Source organism: Scyliorhinus torazame, chromosome 10 (assembly GCF_047496885.1).
Source record: "Scyliorhinus torazame isolate Kashiwa2021f chromosome 10, sScyTor2.1, whole genome shotgun sequence".
In the NCBI taxonomy this organism is placed as follows: Eukaryota; Metazoa; Chordata; class Chondrichthyes; order Carcharhiniformes; family Scyliorhinidae; genus Scyliorhinus; species Scyliorhinus torazame.
The window spans coordinates 73,802,360-73,822,867 of NC_092716.1; the positions used below are offsets into that span (position 1 = coordinate 73,802,360).

General features: G+C 46.5%; 1 protein-coding gene across 3 annotated transcripts in view; it reads left to right on the forward strand.

Moving 5' to 3' along the window:
* Positions 1-20,508, forward strand: part of fto (FTO alpha-ketoglutarate dependent dioxygenase) — a 637,435-nt gene that overhangs the window by 180,242 nt on the left and 436,685 nt on the right. The window lies entirely within an intron of this gene.

Below are 20,508 nucleotides of genomic sequence, written 5' to 3' on the forward strand. Positions count from 1 at the left end.
CTGACAATACCACACCAGCATTCCATTTGAGTATTATAATCCCAGCTAATGCTAATACCGGACAAGTCAGACCCAGAGTGACACCTGGCTTGATAGATCCTCGTTTTTTTTTAATAAACTGTGGAGGAAAGTTACGGAACAAATTCACAAAGTCTGCTACTGAACATTTAACACACAGAATAAAATATTTATTAAAACAAGAAAAATGAACTAGATTACATTAGACAACAAGGTTGGAAAGATCGCAAAACAAATACAAGCAAATGATTCAAATGTTCATTATTCCTTCACCCCAGCGGCACAGGGTCTAGCACTGCTGTCTCATAGCGCCTGGGAGTCAGGTTCGATTCCAGCTTTGGGTGACTGTGTGCATTTTGCACATTCTATGTCTGCGTGGGCTTCTTCCGGGTGTCCCCTTTTCTCCCACAATCTAAAGATGTGCAAGTTAGGTGGATTGACCATGCTAAATTTCCCCTTAGTGTCCAAAGATGCGTAGGCTAGGATAAGGCCTAGGTAGAATGCTTTACTGAGGTGTCGGTGCAATTTTGATGGGCCAAATGGCCTGCTTCTGCACTGTAGACATTCTATGGATTGCACATCTTTACAGACACATATAAATTCAGAAAAATAAAACAATTTACCATATCTTTCTTATACGCCAATATTCAGGGTTAGCAAGCAGTACACGTGAACCAACTGGCAAACTGTGGTCAGACACACCATGCTCCAAAGTAAATGGCAGATGTATCCAAAATAGATTCTATGGATTTCTCAACAGCCCACCCAGATGCTTGTCACATCGTGAGCCAACCGGTCTCCTTGAAACTCTGTTTTTCTCACGAGGATTTCCGATCTTCACATTTGAAGAATTCATCTTGGAGCTTCAAACTTTGCTCCTGTTCAGATAGCTTCAATAGGATCCACCTCCAGGGTTTCAATCTTGCCTCCTGAGATTCCTTTCCTCTGGATCTCCGAGCTTTACCTTTCAAGCACAATTTCAGATCTTTGGCCTTGCCGGGCCAAACACTGCTCCAAAAGCCTGGAGTAAGGAATCACCAACCGTCAGCTGTCTCTTCATCTTCAGGGCTTCTCTCAAACCCACTTCACTTCAAGTCTGCAATCTGCAGCTCTTTCTTTAACTTGGAACCTTTTTATTTGTTCCTGTCATGTATCTTGACTCAGTGGGGTCCATCTCTGATCCCTGTCTTAGTCCCTCTCTTCTGCAACCTCTTTCAGCCCCACTCCCTGGTTTGGACCATCTTCGTGGTTTGGGACCTTCGCCCTAGCCCCCACTTTCCATGTCCTGCTCCCTGGGGCACTTTCCCTTAAATGGCACTCCCGTTCCAAGTCACCTGATGCAGCGGTTTTGCGCCATTTCACTTCTTTGCTTCCTTTTCTTCTGCACTGGCAGACAGGGCCAGTTCCCAGTCTAACAAAGTAAAATAAATGAACTATGAATATGCAAATAGCTGATTCCCAGCCTCAAAATGTGAAAGGTGCCAACTGCACATATGGCCATTCACCAGCCAGCGCTCTGGCTCAGAAGACCCGAAAATGTAAAAGAGTCTGAACTGCGTGTGCCACCATTTCCTGGCCTGTGTTTGTGCAGACATCCCGAAGCCCACTGGGAACTGAAGTTCCCAAAATGCAAATTTAAATTAACCTAAGGTAAGCAATGGAGTTTGGTGCACCAAGCAACACCTTCAGCAACAAATGGACAGACATTCTCACGCCTGTAAAGAGTTTGGTTTGACCTTCAGCATTAGGAAAGTAAATGTCATGATTCAGGATGTTACCATACTACTATATCGGCATCTATCAACATTGACAATGTGTGACTGGAGGTTGTTGATAGATTCAGATAGGGCGGGATTTACCCGTGCCTGTGTGTGTGTGTGGGGATGAGTGATATGTGTGTGGGTTGGTGGTGTGTGTGTGAAGTGCCAGGAAGCCTCTTAGTACTGTGGCATAGTTGGGATCAGGCGATGAACTGCAGACATAAACCTTTGTCTTGATATATCTTATTGATTCACACATGCACTTGATGCACCACAGTACACCATTATACTTCGCCTGACCCTCCTCCAACAGGTATTTTTAATATTACAAGCCTCCAATGACAATTTAGTTGCTGCAATATCCAGCAAGTAAACCTTGCTGCATTTAGGGTTGCCAACAGTGATCAATATCTTCCTGGAGGTTTCATCACATGGCTTTCACCCACCCTCAAGCCATTAGATTGCTAACCCATCCATTCTTGCCATCTCACACCATTGGAAAGCAATAAGTCTCATTACCCAATTGGATAATGCTCGTCTGTAAGCCACACAGCATTTTTTCCCCACTTTCAATATTTTTGTATCTGGCAAAGAGAGATGTTCAAACAAAATAGCAAAAAGAATCTTCTTTACTGTCCTAATGATGTTTCTCAAGGTTTTGCACACGGCAGTGTCCTGGAGATTGATCTTCGATCCTTGGAGACTCCAGGCCAACCCTGGTGGGTTGGCAACCCAAGTACAATCCTGGGATCTCCTAATAAGTTGAACTTCATTATATCGGGATTTGTGACAGCATATATTGAAATTTAACTAATGCTTGTAGACCAATTGGTCATGTGATGATGCGGTTGTTTAAAAGGTCACGTGACAGAAGTGGGCCCGCGTTCTCGCTGGAGCGCGGGCAAAGTGCCAGTTTTTAGTAGCTGCACAGCACTTCAAAATGGTGTCAGGAATTGCCAGTATGGCACAAAGACTTCGCCGCATCGACCCACTCGTATTCAATGAAAATATTGCAGACAACTGGGTCAAGTTTGAAAAGGAGTGGCGGATATATTGTGTTGCCGGCTTATCCGATTAATCAAAAAAGGTACAAGCTTACTTACACCTTGCTAAATCTAGCAGGCCTCAAGGCTGGCGAGAAGGTTGAGTTTCAAATGGAGGAGGAGAAAGAGGATGCCAAAATAATTCTAAAAATGCTACTGAGTAGAACTTCTTCCTTCAAAATTACATCTGGACTGCAAATATCTTCATCCCGCAAAATAATTCGAAAAATGTTTGCCTGCCAGTGAAGTACATAATACTCGACAGGCATGTATTTAACTCAACAATCCAAAGATTTGACAAATCAGTGCAATCATACACGGCAACTTTGGAAATCTGAGCTAATGTGCATTTGGTACTCTTGCTGTTGAGTTAGTCAGTGGGGTCCATTGCCGACTAGTCCACAAGCAGCTGCCACGAGAGCAAGAATTAACACGACAAATAGCCATTAGCAACTGTATGCTAAACAAACAATCTGAAAAAAAGCAGCAAGGTGTTTAGGCAGGAAATTGGAAGTTTACATGGTACAGAGTAAACCCTGCCCCATCACCCTCACAACAGAGCAGCATGTCTGACATATGGTAGACACTGCTATAAATGAGGAAAGTGGAATCAATTTACAAAATACTGCAAATCAAAATCATAGCAGCTTTCTTTTGGCAAAAGCCACATTGCATCTGGTCAGTCTTCCAAGGTGAGGAGCGTCAGGAAAGTGAATGAACTGGAACTCAGGCAGAGAAACCAAACCACTGAGCCTCCAACAACACCACTGTGAGAGTGTCAATGCCATCACAGAAACGAGTGAGATCTTCACCACCCTGAACATGATTTACAGCAACGCAAATCTGAAGATAGAGATAGACACTGGAGAAAAGTGCCTAGTTGAATGCTAAGGGAACTAGACCCATGTACAGCACCAGATCCTAATACCCAGGTGGACCCTGTGGCCTATGGTGGACAAAACATTTGCACAAAAGATGTGTCCACTCTCCATTGCACACAGGGCAGCCTCAAGTTTTAAATAGTCGACCAGAATGTAAGGCCACTGCTAGGTCTTTGGGACAGCATCACACTGGGGCTCCTCCCATTAATTACATCATTTGTATCCCAAGAATAAGGCATTCTCAAATCTCCTCCCACTAAGATGTTCCATGAACTCCTTAGCTAGGACTAAACACAATCCCTCATAAATGATCTACACGCCAGGGAACCTCCTAAACATAAACAATACTCCATTAGCCATCTCTCTGTGTACAAGTAATTTGTTAAAATCAATGATTTCTTCACCTTTATGACCCCCAAATCACAGCTTTAGCATGCATGTATGTATTTGAACCTATGTATTTAAAAAAAAACATTTTAATGAAGGCATTTTCAATATATGCAGAACCAAGAAGTACCAAAGCAAACCACAGCAACAAGAAACACACACCCTCCCTCCCTAAACACTCCCACACATACCCCTGCCACACTGGCAGCCCCTTTTCCATTTTTTCACCCCCCCTACCCAGACAAAACAAAAATAAAACAACCCCACCCCCCATCGCTGACGACCCAGATTCCTTAAAAAAAAGTCAATGAACAGCTTCCACCTCAAGGTGAACTCCTCCTCCGAATCTCGAACCGTGACCTTGATCTTTTCCAAATGCAGGAATTCTGCCAAATCACTCACCCATGCCCCTGCCTTTGGCGGCTCTGTGCCCCGCCAGCACAATGAAATCCGTCTCCAGGCTATCAGGGTGACAAAGGCCAACACATCAGCCTCTCTCCCCGCCTGCTCTCCCTGATCCTCTGACACTCTAAATATCACCACCTCTGGTCTCAAAGCTACCTTTACTCCCCCAAAATTTTGACATTATCTCCGAAAATCTCTTCCAAAACCTTGGACACGGCCAAAACATATGCACATGATTCGCCAGCCTCCCCTTACACCACCCACACGTATCTCCATCCCTGGAAAGATTTGACCCTTCCTGGGCACTGTCATGTGGGCCCAGTGCACCATCTTAAATTGGATAAAGCCTAGTCTTGCACACGACGAGGCCATATTCATCCTCCGCACTCCGACCCCAAATGCCCCAGCCAACCCCTCCTCCCACTTACGCCTAACCTGCTACATGGAGTACTCTCCCTCTGCAACAGCTCCCCATATATATCCGCAACCTTGCCCTCCCCTGTCTCATCCTCAGACAGAAGCTTAGCCTGCAATATTGGGGGCAGCAACATCGGAAAAATCGGCACCTCCTTTCTCATGAAGTCCCTAACCTGCAGATATCTGAACCCATTCCCCTTCAGCAACTGATATGTCCCCTCCAGCTCCTCCAGGCCTGCACACATTCTTCCCACAAACAGATCCCTAAAATATACTATCCTCACCTGCCGCCAGCCTCGGAACCGCGCATCCAACCCCGCCAGAACAATCCTATAATTTGGTCCCCTTACACAAGGCCCCCTCCGACAATCTCCAAACTGCCCATTTCCTAACGATTGCAATATTAGCTGCCCAGCAGTTATTCAAAAAACTCGGCAATGCGAACCATCCCCCCCCCCCCCCCCCCCAACCCCCTGTCGATCCCTCTCCAAAAACACCCTCCTAACCCGCGGAACCTTCCTCGCACACACATACCTCAAGATCATCCCGCTAACTTTCCTAAAAATAGACGGGCCGGAAATTCTGAGGTTTTGGAACACAAACAGAACTTGGCAACACCATCATCATTATGTCTGGACCTGACCCGTCAACGATAATGCAACATATCTCTCCTCTTAAAGTCCACCTTCATTCACTCCCATCAGCCGCGCCAAATTCAATATGTGCAGCTGGGCCGGATTCCGCGCCACTACTGTATCCCAAGGTAGCGAACGTTCGCCCCCACCAAGCAGTTCCCCCAACCTCCTTTCCTGTTCCCATGCATTAATTTGAAATACCTCTCTTTTCTCCATATTAAGCTTACACCATGAAAAGCGGCCAAATTCCCCCAAAATCTTCACAATCTCATCAAAGCTCCCGACTGGGTCCAAAATATACAGCAAGAGATCATCCGTGTACAAAGAAACGCGATGCTCAACCCCCACTCGCTCAATACTCCTCCACTCCCTCAAACCCCTAAGCGCCCGGGCAGCACAGTGGTACAGTGGTTAGCACTGCTGCCTCACGACGTCGAGGTCCCAGGTTCGATCCTGGCTCTGGGTCACTGTCCATGTGGAGTTTGCACATTCTCCTTGTGTTTGCGTGGGTTCCGCCCCCACAACCCAAAGATGTGCAGGGTAGGTGGATTGTCCACGCTAAATTGCCCCTTAATTGGAACAAATGAATTGGGTACTCTAAATTTATTTTTAAAATCCTAATCGTCATTACGAGCGGCTGAATCGTGAGGGCAATGTGCAGCGGAGCGTGCGGACACCCCTGCCTCGTCCCCCAGTGCAACCCAAAATAATCCAAATTGACCTTGTTCATCTAAACACTCGCCTTAGGCGCCTTTTACAGCAACCAAACCCAATCCACAAACTCCTGCCCAAACCCGAACCGCCCCAACACCTCAAACAAATGCACCCATTTGATCTGGTCAAAAGCCTTCTCTGCACCATTGCCACAACCACTTCCACTTCTCAGCCCTCCGAGAGCATCATTATAACATTAAGCAACCTCCGTATGTTCGCTGACAACAGCCTCCCCTTCACAAAGCCCGTCTGGTCCTCAACTATCACCCCCGACATACAGTCCTCTATCCGCGTCACCAGCACCTTCGCCAACAACTTTGCATCTACTTTCAACAGCGAGATGGGATGGTATGATCCACACTGCTTTGGGTCCTTGTTCTTCTTTAGAATGAGCAATATTGAAGCTTGGGACAGCATGGAGGGAAGCTCTCCCCTCACCATCACTCATGATAGACCTCCATTAGCATGGACCCCTGTTCCAACCCGAACTTCTTACAGAGCTCGACTGGGAACCAATCCGGACCCGGGGCGTCCCCTTCCTGCATTGATGCCACGCATTCCATTACCTCCCTCAGCCCGAACAGGGCCCCAGCCCCTGCACCTCCACCTCCTCAACCCTCGGAAACTTCTACACGTTCAAAAACCACCTCATCCCTTCATTCCCCCACCAGAGGCTCTGAATTATACAAACACCAGTAAACAGCCTCAAACACTCCATTTATCCCCTTCATCTCCGATACCATTGTGTTCCTATCGTGCCTTACCCTCCCAATTTCCCCACCTCCCGCCCATACATTCCATAAGCCCCAGCAACTCCTTTGCCATAGCTGAATAGGGCACGACCGGTCCAACCTAAGATACAGCACTGTATTAAAATCCTCCCCCATAATCAGCTAGTGCAAGTCCAGGTCCTGAATCTGTGCTAAAACCCACCTCAGAAAATCCACATTATCCCAATTTGAGGCATATACATTCACTAGCACCACCGGCATCCCCTCCAGCTTCCCACTCACCATCACAAAATTACCCTCAGGGTCATTTATAATACTTCCCAACTCAAAAGCCACCCTCTTATTGATCAGTCACCCCCCTTGATTTCATATTCAACCCCGAATGGGACACTTGCCCCACCCAGCCCTTCCACAGCCTTGTCTGGTCTCCCAACTTCAGGTGCATCTCCTGAAGAAACACAACATGCGCCTTCCAGCCCCTTAAATGTGTGAAAACGTGAGATCTTTTAATTGATCAGCCGTAGCCCCTCTTTAAACAGCTCCCCCCGGTTCATGCCTCACTCGCCCTCGGACCCTCCCCTAAGATGTCCGCCACCATCTCCAGTTAACCAAGTGTGCCACACTAACTCCAACCTTGTCAGCGTCCCCCCTCCCCCACAAGAGGCTGCTGCCTCCTACTCGTTACACTCCTTGTCTGGTAAGCCATAAACCGGCCCAACTGATGGAGCACGACTATTTCTCAGTGTTCATACACCTCACACCAGCAAACACCCCTTAAGTCAGGTGAAAAAGAACCAAGCAATCCCACCTTGATCTGGAGTCACCAAAAATGCGACCACTCACACCATGGCCAACACCGGAAGTCGAACACATGGGGCGGGATTCTCCGTAATCGGATGTCCGCCGACCGGCGCCAAAAATGGCGTGAATCAGTCCGGCATCGCGCCGCCCCAAAGGTGCGGAATTCTCCACATCTTGAGGGGCCGAGCCCTCACCTTGAGGGGCTAGGCCTGCGCCGGACTGATTTCTGCCCCGCCAGCTGGCGGGAAAGGCCTTTGGTGCCCCGCCAGCCGTCGCGGAAATGACTTTGCCGTGCGGCGCATGCGCGGGAGCGGCAGCGACCGTTCACGGCATCCCCGCGCATGCGCGGTGGAGGGGGTCTCTTCCGCCTCCGCCATAGTGGAGACCATGGCGAAGGCGGAAGGAAAAGAGTGCCCCCACGGCACAGGCCCACACGCGGATCGGTTGGCCCTGATCGTGGGCCAGGCCACCGTGGGGGCACCCCCCCGGGGCCAGATCACCCCGCCCCCCCCCCAGGACCCCGGAGCCCGCCTGCGCCGCCATGTCCCGCCGTCCCAAAGGTGGTTCAATCCACGCCGGCTGGCACAACGTTTCTGTAGAAACCACTCACGCCCAGAAATCTCAAAACATCTCGTTTGACATCTGGTAGTGTGAAGTCCTCAACAGCTTTCATTTTCACTTTCCGTGGGACCATCTGACCTTGTCCAACAGTATGACCTAAGAATGTGACTTAGGCTTTAGCAAACTCACTTTTAGTCAAGGTTACCACCAAGCCAGCCATTTGTAGTCGATCAAACCATTCCTTTAAATATTCCAAATGCTTTTTCCAGGTTTAACTGATCATCACCAGATCGCCTATGTACACTGCACAATTCTTTAGTCTAGAACTGACCTTGTTGGTTAGTCTTTGCAATGTTGCTGGCGCATTCTTCATTCTAAACAACATAACTTTAAACTGGTATAGACCATTTGGCTTCACAAAAACCGAAACCTCCTTCGCCCTTTCTGACAAAGGTTTTTAACTTTAAACACTACTCATTACCTTCATTTACCTTCTCTGGCCAGTATCCTTTCAGTAAGTAAATTTTGGTAATTAAATTTGCTTGACCCACCTTTTCAATAGAGTCTTCCAAATGAGGAAAAGTATACAAATCAGACTTCATAACTGCACTGACTTTCCGATAGTACACACGCAATTGTTGCGTTCCATCTGGTTTTGGTATAATCATATAGGTGAACTCCAATCACTCCATTCACTTCAAGGATATCATTCTGAAGGATGCTTTCAATTTTCTTTTGAACCTGTGGCAACATGAGTGGATTTTGTCCATCTGGATATTACGTAATTAGAAGAGAATTTCCTACATCTCCATGTGAGCCTACTTGTGACAATAATAAAGATTATTATTATGCATGATCACTTTTGTACTTCCATGGCTCTTTGTTACTGTAATACCTCTTTCAAGTCACTCATATTTTTCTCCGAAAGGTAACTTGGTAATTTATCCAAATTTCTTATTGCTTTCTCATTGTCCACTCTAATTTGAACAATGTCACATTTAGAATCACCTGGATTTATCTCTTCTCCCTGAGTTATAACTATGAACACATCCTCCTGTTGCTAATTGGCTGTTTGACTTTTAATTTGGCTCTGTTTAATTACGTTTGCTCAAGAGTCGCCAGGTATCGTTCGACACCGCCACAAGGTACAGAACCCAATACTGATCAAAGACTCGATACACCAGTTAGTAAGTTCAAAAGCAATGCTCATTTACTTACACAAAGTTAAATCTACTCATTCATAAACTCTACAAACTAAACTACCACTATTACTAAAGCCTATACTTAGATTCGGGTGCCCACTCAGTCAGAGGAACAATGGCCGTTGCTCTGTTCTGAGGCTGCTGGGTGGAGCTGTTTACAGGATAGCAACTAGGAGTGTCTATCTCGTAGCATGCGTTGACTTGGAACTTAATCGATCTGGTGCAGCTGCTAGGCTGGTCTCTCTCTTCGCTGAGAGTCAAAGCCAAAGAAGAAAGATTCTCCCTTGGGAATACCTTTTATACTAAAAAGGGCTTTGTGCGCTTTTGGGCGGGCCTTGAACTTGGCCTCAATTAATTGGGCCTTTCCCAATCATTCGTATCGATCTTCCTCCAATAGAGGAGTGGTTCCCTGATTGCTGGGCATGTCCTAGGTGACCGTTGGTCTGCTTTGTTTTAGTCTCTTCTGGCGCCGGGGTGTCTGCCTTAACATTGTCTATCTAAATGTTTCCCTTTTGTCCCCGGAGATGGCACATTAGTATGTAGATTGCTTAGCAGTTTCTGTCCTGTCTGAGAGCTTAAGATTCTAATCAACAGACAGACCTTGCACCTGCTTGTTTCTTAGTATTGTCCAATTTTCCCTGCATTCCTTGCAAGTGTCCATTTTGTAACCGGAACATGGCCATCCCAGATGGGTACACACCCTCCTTGTGATCCTCAACGCGAAGTGTGATGGATCACACTACTCCGTCGTCTTCATCCTCTGGCCAAACGGGGCACCCATACTCAGGCTCTACACTGTCCTATCTTATGCAACACAATTTTACCTAAACCATTTAAAATACATTCATTATCATAAAAACTCTACGGGGCGCTATGACATTAATACATGCATTACAGAAAAATAAAAAACTGGAACCTCTAACTATTCTCAAGCATAATTTCTGTTATTATCTTGCTTAAGATCTCGTATGTCTGTCTGTCTGTCCATTATTGGCAATTTCCCTTTATAATTGGTCATCATCTGTGACTCCCTCTTTTTTTTTAAACCGAATATTTGGACTAGACATCTAAGAAAGTACTGCAAGCCGTCTCGCAGCCTGTGTGATTTACCATCCCAGTGTTTGAGGATGTAAATAGCATAGGGAAGCAACCTAAGGGTTGCCAAAACCAAACAGAAGAATTTTGAACGTAACGAGACAAAATGGGGTGCGTATGGGCCGCGGCGGGTAAGAAATGGGTGGAATCTCCGGGTAGGACGGTGATCAATGCCGTATGTGCTTTACCCGAGCGTAGCTGACCAGAGGGGGGGTCCTCAGGCAGGGCGGGGACCAATGCCGTTTCTCCACTGCCTGAGCAACCAGCAAGAACGGGTAAGAATGTGGTCGTCGTGGGGGCTTCCTCTTGAATCAGGAGAGTAGCTATGAGTCGTGTTCTGTCGACAAACTAATTCCTCTGAACTATTGTCTGGGGACAAACTTGTTCCATTAACAGCCAGGGGGCTTTAAAGGAGTGGTGACGTGGGGCCGTGAAAACTTTCGAGTTTACGAACAACACTTAACGTTAACACTATCGAACAAACATACAACGAAAATGGTGAAGGTTCCATCAGAAAGGACACCGTATCTCTCCATCGGTTCCTTTTTTTTTGCATCATCTGGACACCTCACTGCTTAGAGTCAGACTCTAAGTCATCATCTTCTCGCGGCTGCCAAACTCTTGACTGTAGTAACCATGCTAAAGCTGCTTGGGGCGAATTGGGGTCCATCTCATCATTCCGGATGAGCCTGAACAAATTGTCTCGGTGCCAGAATCGTGTGTCAAGGTTGGAGCTACTATGCGTAATCGTCGGGCGGTGGGTCTGGGTCAGGGGCTTGGATATAAGTAATCTCAAATGGGTCAGTAGAATCATGCTCAGATTCGCTGGGAGTGGGGCCTGGTGCAGGGGTGTAGTCGTAACGTGGTGTGCTGTGGCTATCGTCAACGTGATCGCTATCACTGTCGCTGTCGCTGCTGGTTGAGGGAAGGGAGAGGCGGAGTTGTGCCTCTGGGGGCGGAGTTGAAGTCGTGCCTGAGGGCGGGCTGGAGTGGTTGGGGGAGGGTACGATTACGTCATATATGGGCGGGGCGTGCTCGTCTGCTGTTGCGAGCAGATGTGTGTGTGGTTATTCTGCGAGCTGGTTTATATGAAACCACGCAGACTTAGCATTGGGATAGGTTATTTTCTATACTGAGGGTCTGACTTTGTCCGAAATGGAGTACGTTCCGGAAAATCTTGGGGCGAGGAATGAACTGGGGTTGTAAAGGGAAAGCATAACTTGTTGCCCTACTGTAAACTAAGTGGCGTGTACTGTTTTGTCGAAACAAGCCTTGCTCTGTTTCTTCCTGGTTCCAAGTCTCACTGCTGCTGCAAGTTGGGCTGCCTTTATGTTCTATATCAGTTGTTTAACCGCATTTTCATGGGCTGTAACTGCAGGGCTGGCCAAATCCAATCCTAATAAATACTCAGTGCCTTTCATGGGGCGTCTGGCCATGAGGGTGTGGGGGGTGTATCCTGTGGATGTAGATATGGTGTTTCTTAAAAACATCAAAGCAAATGGGAGTACTGAATCCCAGGTGCTGTTATTCTGCTGGACCATTTTCCTGAGGGTCCTATTCATTCGTTCTACGATACCACTTGACTGGGAGTGGTATGCGATGTGAAATTTTTATCGAATGCCGAAAATCGTGAGGACGTTTTTCATTACACGTCCGGTGAAATGGGAGCCTTGATCGGACTCTATACTGCGTGGGGGGCCCCATCTTGTAAAGATGTGGTGTGTTAAGATTTTAGCCGTTGTCTTGGCCGTATTAGTTCGTGATGGAAATGCTTCCACCCATTTTGTGATGGTGCCTATGACCACCAACACATACTTGTAACCATTTCTGCACGGGGGTAGGGGTCCTATATAATCTATCTGGAGATTTGTCCAGGGTCCATTAACGGGGCGGGTATGACTAAGTTGAGCCTTTTTCTCATATCTGTTCGGATTGTTCTGGGCACAGATTAAGCAATTCTCAATATAGTGCGTTACATCGATTTTTAAATCAGGCCACCAACAAAGCGGTCTGAGGTGGGCTAGGGTGGGTTCAATTCCTTGGTGTCCATGATTGTCATAGAACTGACAAATGATCTGGTTCCTGTCCTGGCTGGGAACTATATAAATGCCATCCTTTAAAATCACACCATCGTGTGTGGTGATTGCGTTTCTGTATTTATCATACGGGGCTGGGAAAGTACCCTTTAAAACTTCCCTGAGTTTCTCGTCCTCTTTCTGCGCCCTCGCTAGATCCTGAATGTTGGTCTGTGAGACCAAACTGCGTGTACTGGGGTGCTTTCGGGGGGGTTCCAAAAATAACTATGCCTGGAGCCTGCCTTCGCTAGGGCGTCTGCTTTAACGTTACCAGGGGGGTAAGAACGGTGATGACTGCGAACCTTAATTATTCCGTATTTTCTATCTTTCGCTGTCTCCAAGATATGGCGGAGTAATGGGGCTGATGGTAGGGGTTTACCGTCCATGGAAACAAATCCTCTTGTTTCCCACAGGGGTAAGAATTCTGTCAAACTATTATAGACATACAAGCTGTCTGAATAGATGTCTGCTGGGGTCAGGAACGAGTCGGGTGGTCTCCAATGTATGCAATCGCTGCCAGCTCTGCTGCATGCGAGCCTAAGTGTCCTGGCAACTTTACTGAAATTCTATCTAGGGCGCGTCCCTGCGCGTCCTCTACATATATACCGCAACCGGTAATTCTCTTTCCATTTAACACTGTGGAGGAGCCATCCACAGAAATCTTCAGGGGTGCGCACGTGTCTGTGGGCTGGGGTCTCTGGGGTGTACTACCTGTTTTCCTGGGAGGTGTTTTGGGAATAAATGGGCCTGTGTTCTGTTTCGTGGTGATGATCTCACATTCATGAGGGGTGCCTGCATACTGCAAATTATCAGCAAAGAAGGTGTGGGTCTTTGTTCATTTTACTGTGATGACCCGTCCCTGTAAAAGAAGGGTCCAACGGGCTGCGCGGATTTGGCTGACTGTGCCATCCTTAAGTCGGCCGTCTAACAATAGCTGTGTCGGGGTGGGTTCTGTGAGGATGGTGATGGAGTTGAGTCCTGTAATGCAGGCGAAGTATTGTACTGCCCAAAAAACTGCGAGCAGGTGCCTTTCACAGCAGAAAATTCTTGCTCCACAGGGTCTAACACGCGTGAGGCGTATGCTACGGGGCGTAATTGGTCATGGCGTTCCTGGAGGAGCACGGCCGAAAGGGTTCGGTTTGTGCTTGCAACTTCGATTGCGTATGGGGAAAGTGGATCTGGGACCTGTAGTGTGAGGGCTGTGCTGAGTGCTCTTTTTAAAGCATCCACGGCATCCGTATGCTGTGGAAGCCATTCCCAAGGTGCCTGCTTCTTGAGAAGGTCGGATAGGGGCGCTGCTTTAGTAGCGAAACCGTCAATATGGTTTCGGCAGTAGCCAACCAGTCGTAATAATGACTGGAGGCCTGAGACATTGTGGGGAAGGGGCAATTTGACGATCGAGTCAATTCTCTTTTGCTCGATCCCGCGTTTACCATGAATGATCACTGTTCCCAAGTAAATCACTTTTTCTTTCAGAATCTGGCCCTTCTTGGGGTTAACTTTACAACCAATTTCTCTTAGGAGTGCTAGGAGTTCGGCGATAAGCAAAATGTGCTCTCCATTTGTGTCAGTCTGTAGTAACAAGTCGTCTACATACTGGACCAGACAATCAGGGCGGGAAAATTGTGCTAATCCATTTGCCAGCTGTCGGTGGAAAATGGAGGAGGGAGTTGTGGAGGCCTTGTGGAAGGCACGTACACTTGTACTGTTGCCCTTGGAATGTAAAGGCAAATTTGTACTGGCACGCTTTAGCCAATGGAATGGACCAAAATCCATTACTAATGTCCAAAACAGAAAAAAAAATTGACTGGAGTCCCTGTTTGAGCATGGCCTTGGGACTCGGGGCTATGGTGGGGGCTGCTGCTGGGGTTACTTTGTTCAGTTCCCGGTAATCAATGGTCAATCGCCATGATCCATCCGGTTTCCTGATGGGCCAAATTGGTGCGTTGTTTGCGGAGGCTACTGATCTGAGTACGCCTTCACCCAACAAACTATCTATTACTTTGGAGATTTCTCCCTCTGCTTCCTAGGGACATCCGTACTGCTTCTGGGGTTTGGGGTTGGGACCTGTAATGTTCACAAAGCCAGCCAAATTGCCACAGTCGTGCTTGTGCTGTGCAAATGCTGCTTTATGTTCCTGCAGGATTGCCCTAACCTGTTTGTCTGCACTAATGGTTCAAGAGTCGAACCAGAAGTCTCCTACTGAGCTAATCCTGTTTACATGCTCTCCTACTGCGAGCGTGGCGGGGGCTCATGCTGCCTTTGCCATTTTCCAAACACACTTGTTAACTGGGTCGAAAGAAAGATTATGGGAGCTCATGAAATCGATCCCAAGGATATGTTCTGCTGTCTGGGGCAGATCAACTAAAACTACAGGGTGCTTAGTTGTGATGTTCCCTATTTGTATTGCTGCAGGGGCTGTGATGTGACCCTGTTGTAAATGGCCTGTAAAACCGCTGAGTGTGATGGTGTCTGTTGTGGGCCATGTGTCTCGCTGAAACATCGTGGAGGAATTGAGTGTGGTGCGGGACCCTCCTGTGTCCCAAAGAAATTCTACGGGTTGTCCCCGAACTTTGCCTGCTACTACCGGCTTGTCCCAAAGGGTGTCACAGACCCAAGTTGGGGAGCCCGAACACCGTCAGTCAGTGCCGTTCATGTCTGCATTCTCTGAACGGACGCTAATGCTATGGATCGGCTTTGCCCCATTCCTGTTTTAGGTGCCTGTCTGTTGGCTTCTCTGCTGCTTTTGGGGCGCTTGACACTCTCGTGCAAAGTGTCCTAGCTGTCCACATTTGTAACATTCCTGAGCTTTGGCCTGGGGTTGGCTGTTCCTGCCCTCATTTACCCATGCGGGGTTCTGGTGTGCTTTAACTGGGTTCATCTCTGGCTGCTCTTTATCGGGTGTTATAAATGCGGTTTTGCCTGCAATTGATTGCTCCCAAGCGCGGGACAATCTCTTGAAAACCCATTTTTCATTGTGGGCCTCATCTGAGGGGTCATAGTTTGCGCAAGCTTTTCGTCCTGCTTCTGTGGCGTGGGAGACTAGAATTTGCCTACACTTATTGAGGCCTTCTACGGGGTCTCCTCTGTTAAAGCCGATCGCATCAAGGATCGCGGTGTGCATCTCTTGGAGTGTGGCTCCTCCAACATTCTGTGGGTCGGGAAGGGCTGCCACAACTGAAGGGTCAAGGCTTAAAACTGTGAGCTTCACTTGCTCCTTTTCGTCCAGGCCGTACATGGTAGCCTGCTGTTTGACCTTGCGAAAAATTGGTGGGTGTCTGATGTGGGAAGGAACAGTGTAATTTTTCCACACGCGTCCCGTAATTGGGTCACGGTTAACGGGGTTGTGTAAAGGAAATCTGCTTCTTCTTCTGCTGTGGCCCTGCAGTGTGTGGTTACAGGGTTCATGGGGGTGTGTTCTGCCTGTTCGGTTGGGGGTTGGGGTGCTTTCCTTTTCTGGGGTTTTTCCTGCGTACATGTCCCATGTCCGTATCTTTGGGCAATCTCGTTCAATTCCTGCCAATCGGGGCCGTTTTCCTGATCTAATTGGGGTCCGAATGTACTTTGAAATCCATTTTGAACGGAAAGCAGAGATTGCAGTTCTGCAATTTGCTTCTGGCACTTTGCATGGTCTACTGAGCTTTTTGTTCCGTCGTGGAAGTATGGAGTGCTCGTAGGGCTGCTTTTAAATCATTGCACTGTTTCTGCAATTTCTCGACTTGCTGTTTGGTCTCTTGTCTTACCAAGACCGCACGTTGCGTGTCCTGGTAGGCCTTATCATATTGCGTCTGAAAACTGTTCAAATGCACGAGACAAGACTGATGTGCCCGCTTGGCATCATCCACCTCTCTGTCCCTTGCTGCTAACTGCTCTTTTAAATCTCGATTCTCCATCTCTACCTCACTCACGTCTACCTCACTGGTTCTGTCTTTCTCCTCTATCTCTCTACGGAGCGTCCTAACGACCTCCTCTGTGCCTTGCAATTGTGCCAAACAGGACACGATTGCCATCGGCTTGAGAGCTTTCCCTAAGCTCTTCTTGTGTATCTCTGACAGGTTCTCCCACCAAGTATGTCCTATACTCCCGGGACCTGTTTCCTCATTATCGCAGAATTCACTCCAAAGGGGCCATCCTTTCCCTTTGAGATATTTCTTGATCTCATCTTCCCAAACGGGACACTGTCCTACTCTACTGGTCGCTGCGACCTCAAATTCCTGGGGGTTCATAAGGCATTCCATTGCCTTCATTGCCATTTTCTCTATTTAGGTTCTCTACTGAATTTGGAACAGGGGGTGATAAAGTGGTGATGTAAACACGGGTACGGCTTACACTAATTTCCGGCCTACTAAACTCCCGACAGTTTAACGCAACAAAATCTCTCAGGTTTACCTTATATCCCTGTTAGTATGCATGCATTAACACACTTCCGAATCTCAGAGGCTTGATCAGTACTGTTCTTACGCTTGTAGTTTTTCTGTTTCCAATTGGTTTCGCAATTCAAATTTTGCCTTCTCTCGGAGTGGTTAGGCCACTTCTAAGTCAGGTCCCACCGGAGTCACCAGTAAATGTTGCTAATTGGCTGTTTGACTTTTAATTTGGCTCTGTTTAATTATGTTTGCTCAAAGTCGCCAGGTATCTTTCGACACCGCCACAAGGTACAGAACCGAATACTGATCAAAGACTCGATACATCAGTTAGTAAGTTCAAAAGCAATGCTCATTTATTTACACACAGTCAAATCTACTCATGCATAAACTCTACAAACTAAACTACCACTATTACTAAAGCGTATACTTAGCTTCGGGTGCCCACTCAGTCAGAGGAACAATGGCTGTTGCTCAGTTATGAGGCTGCTGGGTTGAGCTGTTTACAGGATAGCAACTGGTCTCTCTCTTCGCTGAGAGCCAAAGCCAAAGAAGAAAGATTCTCCCTTGGGGAATACCTTTTATACTAAAAAGGGCTTTGCCCGCTTTTGGGCGGGTCTTGAACTTGGTCTCAATTAATTGGGCCTTTCCCAATCATTCGTATCGATCTTCCTCCAATAGAGGGGTGGTTCCCTGATTGCTGGGCGTGTCCTAGGTGACCGTTGGTCTGCTTTGTTTTAGTCTCTTCTGGCGCCGGGGTGTCTGCCTTAACATTGTGTATCTAAATGTTTCCCTTTTGTCCCCGGAGATGGCTCATTAATATGTAGATTGCTTAGCAGTTTCTGTCCTGTCTGAGAGCTTAAGATTCTAATCAACGGACAGACCTTGCACCTGCTTGTGTCTTAGTATTGTCCAATTTTCCCTGCATTCTTTGCAAGTGTCCATTTTGTAACCGGGACGTGGCCATCCCAGAAGGCTACACTCCGGATTTCCTTCCCCATCAAAACACTTTCTGAGCATATTAACATGGCATACTCTGTGGAGTTTTCCTTCAATCTGGAGTTCTTATCAAATAATTTACCTCACTCTATTTCTTTCTGATTTGATACGGCTCACTAAATCGTGCTTTTAAGGTTCACCTATCACTGGTAATAATACTAATACTTTCTCCACACGAACAAAACTATGAGTTTTTGATTCCTTATATGCCTCTTCATCACATGGCTGTGACAATTTTAAATGCTTTCTAGCCAACTAACCAGCCCTATTTAACCTCTCCTTTAATTTGTCCACATAGTCCAACAAGGTAGTCTCAGAACGCTGACACGACAATTCCTCCTGAACTCAATTTACCTGATGACCAAAAATCAATTTGAGTGAATTTAATTTAATTGATTCATTTGATGAGTCCTTATTTGCAAGTTGTATAAATGGAATTCCTTGATCTGAATCCTCCAGATTCTACACCCTCAACGTTGTCTTTAAAGGTTGGAGCCACCTTTCTAACAAACCCTGCAGTTAATTTAAATTGCTTTATTCTTAAGCTATCCATGACTTCCATGAATAACTTCGACAGAAAATTGGATCTTTGATCTGATTGGATTTCTTTTGGTAGTCCACATCTGGTAAAAGAAAATGAGTTAACTCCTCTACAGCCCTCTTAGCTATAATACTTCATAATAGAATGGCCTGCTGAAATTTAGTAGACACATCCATTATAGTCAACAAATACTGATTTCCACTTTTTATCTTAGGAAGGAGACCCACACAATCAATTCAGACCCTAGTAAAAGGTTCCTCAAATGCCGGAATGATTGTTCAGTGTGCTGGTTTGAATACCGCTTGAGGTTTTACTATCATCTGACATGTAGGGCAAAATTTAACTACATTCTTATGCAGACCAGGCAAATAAAAATGTTTTTGTATTTTTGCTTGCATTTTCCTTCCCCTTAAATAACTAAAACCTCATGCGTTACCTGGAAAAACTGCTTTCTATAACCCACCAATAATACCACCGATAATACAACTTGATGAACTTCTGCCCATTTCCCATCTGCCTGAATATGTTAAGGTCTCGACTTTGTCATTAATACATTAGTTCTAATGTAATAACAGTCTGGTATACACTCAAATTTTATTTCTGGATATTCTTTCTGATACAACTGCTTTATCTGGCAGTGAGGCTTTCCAACGGTGCATGGAGTAACTTTTTGCAGGTCAACTCTGCAAAACCATTGCTGTTGAGATCCTGGTCTGTGGTCTGTAACAACTCCCTGGGCAAGTGAACGGTCAATTCCAGCCCCACAGACCCTGGAGTTCCAACACAAGTGAATTAACCAATAATTTGTATCACATTTCTGAGATCTTTGACCCTTGACTGCTCAAATGACTTACTGGCACCAGATTTGTAAGTGAAATACAAAAAACCTTTTTATTTGTAACATCAATAGAGATGCGGTACGCAATGGTTATTCCTTCTCATGATAGCACCTTTATCCATAATAATGAGATACAGGTTTGTACCTGCTTGTCATAATACCTTTGCCTGTTTAGACCATCCATTTCCTTCGGAGTCTTCTACTCTTACCATATCCTCTGGCTGCAGAGGTTAAAGTCTTTTGGCAGACCTATCATAGAATCCCTTCTGCCTCTTTTTCTGAGAGGTCAATTGTCTTGCTAATGAATGGCTCACGGGCTCATGTTGAAAATGAGGTAGTGTCGTTCGCATTTGCTTGGACATCAGCATTTGAGCAGGCGAGAGGCCATTGACTTGTGGTGCCGAACGATAGCTGAGGAGTGCAAGATATGTATCATCGCTGTCCAGTACTTTCTTTAGGAGCTGCTTGATGATATGCACTCTCTTTTCAGCCTTGCCATTCGACTGAGGGTAATGCGGACTGGAAGTAACATGTTGGAAAACATACTGCCTCGCAAATGCAGTTCACTCATAGCAGTCAAAACAAGGACCATTATCGCTCATGACCACATTCGGAGTGACATGTCGCGCAAATATTCTTTGACATTCTTAATAACACATCTTGCTGTAGAATTTGAAAACTGCGCTATCTCCAGGTAGTGAGAGAAATAATCTATGACCAGAAGGTACTCCTTTCCATTTAAATGGAAAAGATCCATGCCAAGCTTCTGCCACGGTGTCGTGGCTGTCTCGCCCATCTGCATAAGTTCCTTGCTCTACCCGTGCTAAATTTTTGACACGTTTCACAGTTCTCCACCATCAACCTGATGTCCCGGTTGATCCCAGGCCAATAGACTGCCTCCCTGGCTCTCCTCTTGTACTTTTCCATCCCCAAATGCCTTCATGTAACTTCGCGTGGATCATTGACCGTAGTGCCTGTTGAATGAATCTACTGATCCCGTAGCAAGAAACCAATGACATCACTTAGTTATCCCTGAATATT